Source organism: Mytilus edulis, chromosome 7 (genome assembly GCF_963676685.1).
Source record: "Mytilus edulis chromosome 7, xbMytEdul2.2, whole genome shotgun sequence".
Lineage (NCBI taxonomy): Eukaryota > Metazoa > Mollusca > Bivalvia > Mytilida > Mytilidae > Mytilus > Mytilus edulis.
Genome location: NC_092350.1, coordinates 24,375,528 through 24,388,844, shown reverse-complemented (window position 1 = coordinate 24,388,844; position 13,317 = coordinate 24,375,528). Strand labels below are relative to the sequence as shown.

The window sequence follows — 13,317 nt, the reverse complement described above, 5'->3', positions numbered from 1 at the left end:
TCTAAGATGTAATGTTTTAGTATTGTATGCTTATAAGTTATGTACTCTTTATTTGCGACCAATATGCAAATTCAAAATCTGGTTATTTTGTTGTTGGTTCACGTAAGTGTCTTATGCAAGGCTGATCACAAGTTACTTTTCACAAAAGGGAACTGAATATAACAATTGTTGATTTGCCGAATATTCATAGTTTAGGACATATGTTTGCAATTGCAACATTTATATGTACATCTACGTTAATTTTTGTTATCATAGACCTCAATTGTTGCATATATCTTTCTTTAAGAATTGGCCTTTCTCACCGGTAGTCTGAAAGTTGTAACAGAGGATGTCTTTGAGATATATTCTGTTTGAATAATTAGATGACGATTAGTCTTTCTGTTGATAACCTGTAATAACGTGTGGCTTAATCTTTGTCAGATGGTGGCCCAAACATGATGTGGTGGTATGTAATGTGCTGTGGGTTAGGAGCTGTTGCATTAACCATTTTATCTTGTAAAAAGTCAAAGCTTCAGAAAGGTAATCTAATATTTTTATGATTGTATTATTTGAATAAATTTACGTGACTTCAATTAGTTACTTCTTTAATAATTTGTAGAAATATATTATAAGCCATGTAAGCATAATTCAACAATTTCTCATGCAGAAATAACTGTATTTGCATAGTAAGTCCTGTCTCTTCTCCTTATCTGAAAATGAAGCTTTTGCACAGAAAAGTGATTGAAAATATGGTTAACTTTTATAAATTGTGACTTGGATCGAGATTTGTCTTATTGGCACTCTTACCCCATCTTCCTATATATTTGTCCTTATAAAAAAAAATCCCTTAATTTCCGTGTGCATATCGTATTATACCCGTCAAATAGACATTTACATTTTGGCTTGTGAATTGTTCGTTCATATTGCAGGAAGGAAAGGTGGCAGTAGACCAAGAAAGGTAGATATTAAATTATTAGAACAAATTATACGATTAATCTAGTGTCATGTGGATACTAATGACCGTTTTCTGAATATACTCATATATCAATTACATCATTTTGATTACATTGGTACACCTCAGCCTTCTGATGGACCAATAATAATACTAAAACAATACACATATATCGTATTTAATAAAAAATAATCGTAAAAGGCAATTAACTCAGTGGATAAAATTTCTATTTTGATCAGCTATATCATTTATGATGAAATTTTCAACAAACGTTTCGTTATAAAATGTTAATTATCTTACCTCATATGTATATTCTGTAAATTTGATATAGGGTTAGCGGGTGTGTTTTATTTTAATATACGGTTAGTAGCAGTGTTAACGTCTCTTTATAAAAACAAATTTACGTCGAAGAAAGTTTTTACATGTTTCGCGAATCAACAGATGTAGAAATTGATGATAAACGAACAAAAAAAAAATCCCGAAAACACTTTAAAGCTGGCATTTTCTTGATAGAGGGTTACTGATAACAAGGAAGCTATTAAACCAAGAGTTCCAAATGGTGAAGTTGAAATCATCCCTTCGTAAATTTTACGGACGCCATCACGAGTTGGTTGACCGTTATGGAATAACCGTTTCACAAATGATATCGAATATGTTCCTTACGTCGTACCTACAATTCCCTTACCTTTCATGAATGTGACCTACCGAATTAGACTATTTACCGGATTTGTAATCACATAAGCAACACGACGGGTGCCACATGTGGAGCAGGATCTGCTTACCCTTCCGGGGCACCTGAGATCACCCCTAGATTTTGGTGGGGTTCGTGTTGTTTATTCTTTAGTTTTCTATGTTGTGTCATGTGTACTATTGTTTTTCTGTTTGTCTTTTTCACTTTTAGCCATGGCGTTGTCAGTTTGTTTTAGATTTATGAGTTTGACTGTCCCTTTGGTATCTTTCGTCCCTCTTTTAATTGTTGGCATTTGTTTTCGCATGACCTATGGAAGTAGGTTCTAAATATCGAATACTTAGTTTTTTTAAGACGAAACGCGCATCTTGTTTACAAATTTATAAGTCTGGTAGCTGGTGATTTAAAGATTTTCATGTATGTAGATACTTTTTTATCAACCTTCTTTTGTTTTCAAGACATTTTCATGATACGTAATATCATGTGAAGTCTAGGCAATGTTGAAATGAATTTCCGGCATTATTTGTATGAAAAAAAATAATTTAAAAATTAGGCATGAGCTCGAGTTTAAAGTACTAGTGTTGCAGTCGAATAGGTGTTAGTTGTTGAGATCCCCTGTCTAATGGGTAATATTAAAACATCTGTAAAACACGAGTTCTTGTTCAACAGATGTATGATAGGTCAACTGTACATTTTGTGTAACTAATTTGTTCATTTTGTTTTTCCAGATATCCATATAAAAAATGTAAGGGATTAGATCTAAAATCTTGAAATACTTTTGCAATCTCGTCTGAATATTAATATGCTTTATTATGAAAAGCACTGTAATCTCATCAATGATTGTTTTTGTCATTCCAAATATGGGGCAGGATCTGCTTACCCTTCCGGAGCACCTGAGATACCCCTAGTTTTCGGTGGGGTTCGTGTTGTTTATTATTTAGTTTTCTATGTTGTGTCATGTATACTATTGTTTGTCTGTTTGTCCATTTCAGTTTTGCCATGGCGTTGTCAGTTTATTTTCGATTTATGAGTTTGACTCTCCCTCTGGTATCTTTCGTCCCTCTTTTAAATGTCTTGATTGTTTATTTAGTTGATGGAAGATCTTTGTTAGGTTGTTTTATAAATTAATTCACAATCGTTATATAATATCATTTTGACAGATGATAGCGGATATGTTCCAAATGTCGTAACTACAATCCTTTTCTCTTTTCCCCGAATGTGACCTACTGAATTGGACTGATAACTAACATGAGCAGCACATTGGGTGTCAGATGTGTAGCCCGATCTGCTAATCCTTCTGAAGCACCCCTAGATTTTGGTGGGGTTCGTTTCGCTAGTTTCTATGTTGTGCTTCGTATACTATAGTGTGTCTGTTGGTATTTTTCTTTATAATCAAAACCGTTGTCAATTTATTTTCGACTTATTAGTTTGAATGTCCCTGTGGTATTATGACCAGGTTGTTGGTCACCTCTGTCATATTAGTTAGTTTCTGGGGGAAACTAGCGGTAGTTGAGATAAAGTCCAAGTCGCTGGAAAGTTTACATATTTATTCACATCCATATATTTCAAATATTAAAACATAACTAAATAGCAACATAAAAACAAATATAAAATACAAATTCATAAGAATGATTGACATACGGAAAATGAACCAAGCAAATATCTTTTTATTAAATAATACTAATTCGCGTTTTGCCGAAGGCGGGGATTACGGATTAAAAACATGTTTCGTATAAGTTTGTCAAGAAAGGCTTTCGGCAGTTATCACTTAGTGTCAAATTATCTATGTTCTTTGAATAGCGTAAAATGCAATAAACTAATAAATGATTAAAACGCAATAAGGACTCGGAATAATAATAAAAAGCATAGATTATAGAAATATACAAAATCCTAAATGTGAACTTTGAACGTACAACTGTCGGGTCATAGTATCTTCCGAGTCTCTTTTACAATCTTAAACTAATTATCAGTATATAATTGTCGTTTTTCAATGTACATTTTCATTACACATGTTGAAATTGTTTTTAATTTTTAGTTACTTATTATCAATAAATGATGTAACAGGTGCTGAAGATTTTTTAAACAAATATTTAAATGAAAATAATCTCACTCTATATTTGCAGGATATCATTGTGGTCTAACAAGAATATATAAATTAGTTTTTGAAGAGGATTTATCCATAGCTGCTTCTCATGAATGTTCAAACAATGACAAATGGATGTGTACGGACCATTTTAATCTATTTCCTATTAATACGAAGGCAAATAATGTATTAAATTAAAATGATCATCCAGCCTGTACTTTGAATACACAGATTTTAAAACAAACAATCGTATTTTAGATAAAAATAACTAATGTAAATCATAAATAAATCAGTTGATATCTGTTAAAATCTTGTTTGTTGTATTGTCGAGGAGATTATTGGCCTTACTGTTTCTTGCAACGGAGTTAACAAAAGCGATGGCGACGTCGATTGTCATGACGTCAACGACTGTCAAAGTTTTTTTTTGTTATTAAGCAAATTGTAGTGGAACTACATATTTTTTAGTCAATGATATTTATAGTCAACACAAGTTTTTCGATACATCATCTGTTAAAGGAAACGAGCGCTATTAGTTCCTCCTAATATTAAGAGCTTTGAAAAAAGGCACATTATTATTATCAAAATTCTAGATTTTCTTGTTGAAAACTTTGGACATTTATTCAACAAAGAGTTCTGACTAATAAAGCCACTTTTAGCTCACATGGCCCTTCGGGCCCAGTGATCCTTCCTATCACTTTGCGTCCGTCGTCCGTCGTCGTCATTAACTTTTACAAAAATCTTCTCCTCTGAAACTGCTTGGCCAAATTAAACCAAACTCAGCCACAATCATCATTGAGGTATTTAATTTAAAAAATGTGTCCGGTGACCCGGTCAACCAACCAAAATAGCCGCCATGGCTTAAAATAGAACATAGGGGTAACATGTAGATTTTGGCTTATATCTTTGAAACCAAAGCATTTAGAGCAAATCTGTCATGGGGGAAAATCTGTTTATTAGGTCAAGATGTATTTGCCCTGAAATTTTCAGATGAATCAGATAACCTATTGTTGGGTTGCTGCCCCTAAATTGGTAATTTTAAGGAAATTTTGCTGTTTTTGGTTATTATCTTGAATATTATAATAGATAGAGATAAACTGTCAACAGCAATAATGTTCTGTAGAGTCAGATATAAAAAAAAGTCAACATGACCAAAATGGTCAGTTGACCACTTTAGGAGTTATTGCCCTTTATAGTCAATTTGTTTTTTAACAATATTATGTAAATTTTGTAATCTTTTACAAAAATCTTCTCCTCTGAAGCTACTTCATGTAAGACAAATTAAACCAAACTTGTTCAACATCATCATTAGGGTTTCTAGTTTAAAAAACGTGTCCGATGACCTCGCCCGTGAACCAAGATGACCGACATGGCTAATAATAGTACATAGGGTAAAATGCAGTTTTTGGCTTGTATCTATGAAACCAAAGAATTTAGAGAAAATCTGCTGTAAATAAACTTATTCATAAGGTCAAGATCTATCTGCTCTGAAATTTTCAGACCAATCGGGCAAACTTTTGTTGGGCCTGCTGTTTTGATGCCCCTGAATAGGAATTGGTAATTTTAGGAAAATTTTGCAGCTTTAGGTTAATATCTTGAATATTATTATAGATGGAGATAAACTGTAAACAGCAATAATGTATAGCAAAGTAAGAGCTTCATATAAGTCAACATGACCAAACTTATCAATTGACCTCTTTAGTAGTTAATGTCCTTTATAGTCAATTTTTAACAATTTTCATAATTTTTTTTAAGTTTTTACAAAATATTTTCCACTGTCACTTTTGGGCCAATTTCATCAAAGACAGAGCTAATTGTAAGCAGCGAGAATATTCAATAGTACAAAGTAAGATCTACAAACACATCACTAACACCAAAACACAATTTTGTCATGAATCCATTGGCGTCCTTTGTTTAATAGTTTAAACATATTTTATTTGCTGAATTAAAGCAAAATGGATTAGACACAAGTAAATCATACTCATGAAGTCTTTACCAACGTGTACACCTGGTCAACATATTTACCACATATTTTGACTAATCAACGTTGATTTGCGACAGGTTTTATGACTGCGCTTGTCTGCTACCAAGCTGAGGCTAGAAACAAAATTTGTCACAATACGTTTGATAAGATTGCCGAAAAACAAAATGTTGTTGGACCCACTACGTCAAATATGTTCTTGCACATATGTTAAACCCCACATGGATATCCTCAATTGAAGCAGGTCTTATCTAGAGTTCGGTGTGAGTCGAGGCTCCGTGTTGAAGGCCGTTCATTGACCTATAATGGTTTACTTTTATAAATTGTTATTTGGATGAAAAATTGTCTTATTGGCACTCACACCACATTTTCCTATATCTATTAACATTTAATTTATTTTTCTAAACACTGAAGTTAATTTAAGATCAGGTCCGCTTTGTATTGATGGATCTAATGTTCCAAAAGTCTTTGTTTCTGTGAAATGATAAACTGCATGCTTCTGTTAATTGAAACACAAATATATACAAGTGCCATTTCAAAAATATAAAAAAAAACGTAACCAGTTACACGTTTGAATGACAAAAGAGTTTACCTACAGGGTTACATGTCAAAGAATACCATTCAATACGAATAGCCTGAAACATAGCTAAGACCGACCAAAAGTGTTTTGATCGCGTTTTACTTGTTTGTTATTTTGACATGTCAGGGTCTTTCACAGCTTACTTGAAAGTAAGGGTTTCGCCTATTGTTGAAAGAGGTACGGTGCGCATAGTTGCTGCTATCTGCATCATTTAATCTCGAGTGAATATATAGTTATCTCTTCAGCAAGAATGTAACGATTAATGATGTATAAAATAAGAAGATGTCAAAAGATAGTCAAAAAACGACGAACACTGAATTACAGGTTCCCGATTTAAGACAGGCGGTATAAAACCAGTTTTCTGGCTGTCAGCCCTCACCAAAAAATGTGAAAGTGGTTCAATTTTCTCGATTTCACTGACGGGACAGGTTACGAACAGATCTGCCAACATTTATGGTCTTTATCAGAAATATCAACAGTACTGTCCTTTCTGTGAACAATAAACTTAAATGCCTTCACTTGTTCATATCAGGGTAAAGTAGAAAGCAGTCATAAGGTAACAATCCACAGTTAGAAAATAAAATAAAAAATGAGCCACAAAATACTTTATCATCTCCTATTCCTGGATTTCTAATACATTTACCTAACTGTTTGTGTTGTACATATATATGCATGTGTATATGTATGTAATCTGTATCTTCCATAGATTTGATTTTCAAAAGTTAAAAGGGTGAAAAAAAATTCCTTTTATATGTATCCATGGCAACATTCTGCATTTATAAATCATAAAATATTACAAAAAGGGGGGTGAACATGTCACATATCCCCCCCCCCAAATTTGGATCAAACTAGAATGTAAATGCCTTTACGTGATACCTTTTTAGAAACTGTTGACATTAATCTTCCTAACGATCAAATAATAATGGGTGTCTTTCGCCTCATTTTTTTCGTAAAATCTAATCACAAAGTTCGTGTGATAAAAAGTTGGGAAAAAAAACATTACAATAATTGCCGGATCAATGCATGGTATGCACATACAAATACGGACTCTCATCTTAATGTTCATATAAACCCAATACGAAGGCTTTTTAATACTCAGCTATTCAAAAATGAATTTTATTGCACACTAGTTCTCATATTTGAAAAATCCACAGGGCTAAATGCAACTACGAACCTAACTGTGGAGTGCTACCTCATGTTTTGTACAATTTATGATCGAACCCAACTGACGTCGACGTCGACGTGTTTTGCCGTTCATGACATCCTCGGATGATACTGATGAATAAAACCACCTATAGTACTCATCAGTGATTACATAGTCATCGAACATATAAAAAAGTCCATAATCACATAGCAAAATCAAATAAAAAAACGCATCAAAAACAAATGGACAAGAACTGTAATATTCCTGACTTGGTACAGGCATACCACTTGCACATCACATCGTGTTTAAAGTCTTTTTTTTATCCTCAATTCAATATCCTTTGGCAATTCATTATATTCGAACTAAGCATTTTTTAATACCTTTATCAAAGCTCAATTGATAGTTCAAGAAGTCAAACCCCTTTTCGGTATTAATACTAATTCTGCTAAACACAGATTGGTTGCATTAAGAATGGGAGTGTAATACTCATGATATCATATGCTATTTAAACAATTGACAATTACTTTAAACGCAACCATGATATGAAATAACAGCCATCACCCTCAGTATTGTCGGTTTCAAAAACCTGTCGAATATCGAAGTTCAAACGTGAATACTTCAACAGAATTATACAAAGTTGTGTTTTCGTGCAGGCAGATTTGCATTCAAAATCTATAGTATACAATGATCTCATGGGCTTCTGACCTTTTAAACAGAATTTGTATTCTTTACTTTCTCTTCACGATAGTACACAAAGCATACACAGTTATAGTGTTTTATATTCAAATACCGCTATTTGTACTGATTCACTTAAGAATTAACAGCGAACCTAGGTATAAAAAAATATACCTGTAAATCATTTCTAAGAAACGAGATATAATCATTTGTACTTGTCTCTGTTTGTACTGAAATCAAACTTAAAACCACCTATCGTAAAGTTTTAGCTCCGTAAAAAACCATGTGTAGCTATATTGTCAAGATGTTCGACTAGCCATTATTCTAACATTTTCCCCACCTTTCTTGCTAAAGGCAAATATGACCTCTTTAGATATTGTGATGAAGATTATTTAACCAGCGGTGTCAATCAGATCTGGAATCTTCTAAAAATCTACTTCTATAATTTTTCAATAATATCAAAACCTTTGATCATAGCAGAGCGCCTGAGATCATCCGTACTTTTTTTTATCCGTTGATATTTAATAATCGACCTTTAAGATTATGTATCTCTTTGATTTTTTCCTCCTCTATTTAAACTACTATACCACATGCGTAAATAAAAGCAACCTTGGCGTAATATCTTCTTGAATAATTCTGTAGCTCATTTTCAATATAACCATAATAAATAATAAGCACATCATGTATTTTCGATTTAATGTAAACTTTACGATGTGTAATAAAAAAACATAGACATCGGCTTTGGTAATTGTACACTGAAACGTAAGAATATGTCATCACATTCATTCACCGGTATTTTTTAAATGTTCAACGAAAATAACTTGTATTTGCAATTTCGGACCAACTAAAGGCTTTTATCATAAATTCTGAACAATGAATCTTTTATTATTACACATATACACATATAACACATATACAATATTGCACTGAAACATTGAACACACATAGATTGCACTCTGCCGGAATACTGTTTGCGCCACACAATGTTATGATTGCACTAAAACGCAAACATTTGTGTTATAAAGACAATAAAAGAAAATCTACGAAAGCGTATTAGCGCCACACAACTTTTTAATATTTCTGCATATGTTGGCGTTATAAGATAACGCAAATCTTGGCGATATAAGGCTAACATTTGAGTTATAACGCAAATATTTTGGTAATAATACAAAATTTTGCGCTATAAAGCAAACCTTTGCGAAATAACGCAAACATTAGAAAAATAACGCAAACATTTGTTTGATCTAATTTCTTATTAAAGATTCAAAGGAAGCAGCAGTTATAAATGGAGGAGGCTACATACATTAAAATGTATCCTCCTTTGAACTCATTGCAAAGACAAATGCTTGAATATTTAGAACATACCATTGACAATAATGAGTAGAATAATAATAGATGTATAAGATAATGTGGTATGAATGGCAATGAAAAAACACTCCATCCAAGTCACAATTTCTAAAATTAAACCATTTAATTTAGGTCAAAGTATGTATGGCCTTCAACATTTCAGTCATTCTTTAAGTGTTTGCGTTATTTCGCAAATGTTTGAGTTATAACGCAAAAGGTTTGCGTTATATCGAAAATGTTTGCGTTAAACGCAGGTTGGTGTTATGACGCAAAAGTTTGCGTTAAACGCAAAGATAGGGAGAAAAATTATTTTAAAAAAATGTGAGGCGCTAATACGCTTCCGCATGCTTCCTTATAAAATATAAGCAAACTTATAAATGAGGGGGCTAAATAAAGGCTCTTATCATGCACTGCCAATAGTGAATGATTTGTTTGTTTTGTAGCAAATATACAAATATTGCTTATAAATAAATTGCACTCAGACAAAAATTGATAAAGAATAAAAATGTATAATAAACAATGTGTACGTCAGCAAACTGATATAAAACAAAATAACATATTAACATTTTCTAACATTTGAAATTATTTTGTTTATAAATGAAATTCTGTAGTTCGGGATTTTTAATATAAGTATGTAAACGTATTCCAGAGAAAGATTCCCTTACACCAACGGCTACTTCGAACTGTACACTTTACATAAACTTATATAACGAATAGGTTTGTCCGACTTTTTCATGATTTTGCATCTTTTTATCTTGTATACAAGAATTTAACAGTCATTCTAGTTTTAAATAATGAAATTAATTAAACTATCATGGGTGCAGTATTAATTTCCATCAGTTTTGTAACACTTATCTAATTGGTACTTAGTAAAATATAAGATGGCATGTTTGGTCATGCAATAGATATGAATGAAAACCTAGCCTGGAGTTCGAAATAAAACATGTATGTAATTAGAAACATAAATAATCATTACTTCTTGACCTACTCGATATTTATATTTTTGTATTTTTTGGGGAAAAAAATAAGTAAATAAATTCACCTTATCATTAATTCTCAACAGTAAAGGATTTATTTTAACAGTTATTACACGTAGAGGATAATGCATATTTTAATGTTTTTCTTGTCGTAGAACACACCGAGGGGTGTCAGGATTAATCAATCCTGACACCCTGAAGAAAAACCTTTAAATATGCATTATCTGACTTATATAGCGTAAAAACTTTTATCTTTTATAAAGATTTGCAAAACTTAGCATCCTATTTAACCGAACACACTAAAGTTATATATTCCTTTCTAATGCGTTCAGGTCTTAATAAGCCCTACGGTTTATTTAGAATGTGAAATAAAACTCACTTATTAATCTAGATATAAACCTAGAAATTATTATCCATACACAGTAAAAAAATATATTAATGTAACTTCATGAAGTAAGACACAAATGAATTGCTACCATCCGATAACGGTGTATAAAAAAATCAAGACACTTTGTAACTAATTTATTGTACCAACTTAGTGTATGGAAAAGAGGGAGGAGGGTGTGCTTTTAATCTTACAATCTGAAATGACATATCTATCGCGGATTTTTTTTTTGAACAATTTTAATTGATTCGAATGAAATATTCAGAATAATTTTCTTTTGAATAACAATACATTTAATAACAGATAATTAGGATATAATTTTATACCCTCCCCCTCTACCCCATTGTGAGGTAAGTGGACGTTATTCAATAGAATAAAAAAATAGTTTATTAGTTGATCATTTGATATTGTAAAATGTATACATAAATGGAAAAAAGTAAAGAACTGACACGAAGGAAGCTCGAAATCGTGATACATGTGAATGTAACACGAAAACGAATATCAATACATGCAGGTCACAGTATGGTTTTCTATTCATTGTGAATTAAGGTGGTACCCACACTTTCATTAAAATGAATTTGGCTCGTTTAATTTTCATTAAATTTTGTCAAAGTATTTACATTGAGACTTTAATAAAAAATATAAAAATTAAAATTTTTTTGAACCAACCGTTATGTCAGAAAAAAATACACTGGTTATATAGAAATTTGACAAACACCAATTTATCTCCCTGTAGTGTTAGGTACCACCTTAATAAGATTTTCAAAATCTTACACATGAATATGTTAAGTCTAGCTTTTTTGTTTAAAGTGTTATGAAAGTTTTACATTAAATTCCATCTCAAATATATGATAATGTATCTGTTCACCAATCATAGATTGAACTTGAAAAAATTAATTCCCCAATCGACAACAAAAAACTATCAGAAATATATAAATATAATTTTGAAATAAATTATAGTTTGCATTTTAATCAATGAAAATAATGACCTCACATACGTCATTATGTAATGCCTTGGAGCATATTTCATTGAAATATGGTATCGTCCGGGTGGGTTGATTCATCGAAAGAATCACTTATCTTTCTGATGAAAATAACTCCATATAGGTATATAAATATGAAATATTGCACATAGTTATTGAACAAAAATAAAGTAAACCCTGACAAGTTAGATAAACATTACCCTACAATACAAGAAACACATGTATGTAATTCAAAAGATAAAAAATTATAACTTCTTGATCAGCTTGATTTTTTTATGATGAGAAAAAAATAATAGTAAATGAATTCACCTTATCATTAAACTCTAAGGTGAAGGAATTATTTAAAAAATTATCACACTTATGAATTATTGCACATATTTATTGAACACACATTAAATGAACCTAGTTTGTTTGCTTGCGTTCAAAACGCAAACCTTGTGATATAGCGCAAACATTTGATTTATCTTATTTCTGAATTTTATTTTAAGGGAATTAGCTGTTATAAATGTAAGAAGCTGTTTATGTTATCAGTAAACACCGTTTTTATTTATTGCAAAGTAAAATGCTCGAGTGTTTAGCTCATTTCATGGGCATTACAACGAGCAGGATAATATATGTATTAGAAAGAAAATATAGTAAATTGAAGTTATACCGAAGAAAATAAAAATAATAACCCTGTTAATATAGCTGGATTTGATTATATCTTCAAAGTAAACCCTCTTGTTTCAGATTTATGTAAGATTGGTCAGATCCATACAAGCTACCTTATTGAAATAAATGTATAAGATGAGGATTTTTTTCTCTTAAAATTGAAAAGTGTTCTACATTCAAAGTGCTACCCAATCATCTTAAATAGCTTCATCACTAGATTGAAATTTAAAATCCACATGAATTTTTATTGAACAATCTTTATCATATACTAAGATTTCAACAAACGATTCCTTGCATGATAACTTTTTTTTTTCTTTCAAAATAATAGATTTTAAAGCCGAAATATCCTTTTGTATATTTGACTCATGTTTTCACAGTTATATGATTTTGTTGTTACTCTTTTCTACTTTGTCACGTCCTGTAAATCAAATTATCACAATCTCACCACTTCAATTCAAATGTCCTATACCATATCTGATTTCACGTTTAATTTATGCAATTTCCTGATAAAAAATCATTTCTTTATTTGTGTATATTTAAGATACTAATAATCCCTTATTCCTTTTCATTTTCATCATAATGATTGGCCTTTGTAATGGCATTCTCCCAACTGGATCACAACCATATTTTATTGACAGACGGACATACAAATGTCGGTATTTACAAAATGATGTCTTAAAATTATGTAAAAAAAATAAAATGTTAATTAATTTTTTTATCATAAAATACTCAAAACTTAATCGTAATCTAAAATAAAATACTTGGGTTATTTTGCAAAGGTTAGCGTTATACCGCAAAGGATTGCGTTATAAAGCAACAGTTGAGTAAAAACGCAAAGGTTGTCATTGTTTTGCAACGATTTTCGTGATAACGAAAACATAGGAAGAAATTTAAA

The 13,317-nt window shown here is 31.3% G+C and overlaps 1 long non-coding RNA gene across 1 annotated transcript; it reads left to right on the top strand.

The window, feature by feature from the left end:
• The first annotated feature begins 200 nt into the window (after positions 1-200).
• Positions 201-4,033, top strand: LOC139482818 (uncharacterized). The gene is made up of 3 exons (XR_011654970.1): positions 201-519; positions 909-937; positions 3,743-4,033. It is a non-coding gene; the product is annotated as an uncharacterized lncRNA (long non-coding RNA).
• Positions 4,034-13,317: the final 9,284 nt, after the last annotated feature.